Genomic DNA, 2,539 nt, shown 5'->3' with positions numbered 1-2,539 from the left:
GTTTTTGGTTTCGAAATCCTAGTAAGGAAATATTCTCGGAATTGGACGAAATCAAAGCCCAGGGGCCTATTTTCTCACGAAGCTTCCAGAAGTCCGAAGGAGAGACGAAGAGGGGCCACGGAGGGGCCACACCATAGCGCGGCGCGGCCCCCCCCTTGGCCGCGCCGGCCCGTAGTGTGGGGCCCCCGTGCCGCCTCTTGACCTGCCCTTCCGCCTATAAAAAGTCTCCGTGACGAAACCCCCGCACCGAGAGCCACGATACGGAAAACCTTCCGCAGACGCCGCCGCCGCCGATCCCATCTCGGGGATCCAGAGATCGCCTCCGGCACCCCGCCGGAGAGGGGAATCATCTCCCGGAGGACTCTACGCCGCCATGGTCGCCTCCGGAGTGATGTGTGAGTAGTCTACCCCTGGACTATGGGTCCATAGCAGTAGCTAGATGGTTGTCTTCTCCCCATTGTGCTTCATTGTCGGATCTTGTGAGCTGCCTAACATGATCAAGATCATCTATCCGTAATTCTATATGTTGCGTTTGTTGGGATCCGATGAATAGAGAATACTTGTTATGTTGATTATCAAAGTTATGTCTATGTGTTGTTTATGATCTTGCATGCTCTCCGTTATTAGTAGATGCTCGGCCAAGTTGATGCTAGTAACTCCAAGAGGGAGTATTTATGCTCGATAGTGGGTTCATGTCTCCGTGAATCTGGAGGAGTGACAAGAACCACTAAGGTTACGGATGTGCTGTTGCCACTAGGGATAAAACATTGGTGCTATGTTCAAGGATGTAGTCACCGATTACATTACGCGCAATACTTAATGCAATTGTCTCGTTGTTAGCAACTTAATACTGGAGGGGGTTCGGATGATAACCTCGAAGGTGGACTTTTTAGGCATAGATGCAGCTTGGATGACGGTCTATGTACTTTGTCGTAATGCCCAATTAAATCTCACTATACTCATCATGATATGTATGTGCATGGTCATGCTCTCTTTATTTGTCAATTGCCCAACTGTAATTTGTTCACCCAACATGCTCGTTCGTCTTATGGGAGAGACACCTCTAGTGAACCGTGGACCCCGGTCCAATTCTCTTTACCGAAATACAATCTACTCGCAATACTTGTTCTACTCGTTTTCTGCAAACAATCATCTTCCACACAATACGGTTAACTCTTTGTTACAAGCAAGCCGGTGAGATTGACAACCTCACTGTTTTGTTGGGGCAAAGTACTTTGGTTGTGTTGTGCAGGTTCCACGTTGGCGCCGGAATCCCCGGTGTTGCGCCGCACTACATCCCGCCGCCATCAACCTTCAACGTGCTTCTTGGCTCCTCCCGGTTCGATAAACCTTGGTTTCTTTCTCGAGGGAAAACTTGCTGCTGTGCGCATCATACCTTCCTCTTGGGGTTGCCCAACGAACGTGTGAAATACACGCCATCAAGCTAAATTTCCGGCGCCGTTGTCGGGGAGATCAAGACACGCTGCAAGGGGAGTCTCCACTTCTCAATCTCTTTACTTTGTTTTTGTCTTGCTTAGTTTTATTTACTACTTTGTTTGCTGCACTAAATCAAAATACAAAAAATTAGTTGCTAGTTTTACTTTATTTGCTATCTTGTTTGCTATATCTAAAACACAAAAAAATTAGTTTACTTACATTTACTTTATCTAGTTTGCTTTATTGTCTTGCACTCTATATTAAAAATACAAAAAAATTAGTTACTTTTGTTACCATGTCTAGCTCTGAACCTGTTACTCCTTCGCCTGAAGAATTAGTCTTCACTTTTAAACAAGGGGATGAGGAGAGTTTTAAGGATGCTTGGTCTAGAATTTTTACTTCTTATCGTAAAACCGAACCTCAAATGACTCTAAGTTTGCTCCTTAGTAATTTTTATTTCGGTATTATGATTCGCTATAGATATGCTTTGGATACTTTAGTGGGAGGAGATTTCCTTCATTGCAATGGGGATCAAGCTTTTAATGCCATAAAGAAGTTGGTTGCATCACATGATTCAGCTAATAACTTTGATTCAGTCCTCACTAGCATTTATAGTAGATTAAATAATCTCGAGATAAGTACATCTCGCTTGAATGATAATTATTGCCACGTTCGTAATCGTCTTGAACAAGTTTTAGTGAACTCTAAACTCTCAATGTGGGATCCTGCTCGTTAAAATTGTCATCGGTGATCGAACTCTCCATGCCTACTCGTGATATTATGTATGAATTTTGCCTTATGCCCGAAAGTATTTATAAATATTTGAAACTTTGGGGAGTCGAGGAAGGAGGAGAAGAAATAACTCTCATTGATAACTCTACTATAATTCCTAAAGGAATAGCCGCAGGTGTGCATACAACCATTCTTGGAAGAACAATATCCATTGATTATCTTGTTGTTGAAACAGGAAAACTCACACTCGGAAGTCCCTGCTGAAACTATTGGGAGCAGTCATTGATGTTGGAGAAGGCACTCTGAAATTCACCTCTATACCGGGGGAAACTCATACATTTCCTAAACTAAAGGGAAAGAAAAACAATAA

This window comes from Lolium rigidum, chromosome 4 (assembly GCF_022539505.1).
Source record: "Lolium rigidum isolate FL_2022 chromosome 4, APGP_CSIRO_Lrig_0.1, whole genome shotgun sequence".
NCBI lineage: Eukaryota > Viridiplantae > Streptophyta > Magnoliopsida > Poales > Poaceae > Lolium > Lolium rigidum.
This window is presented reverse-complemented; position numbering follows the sequence as displayed.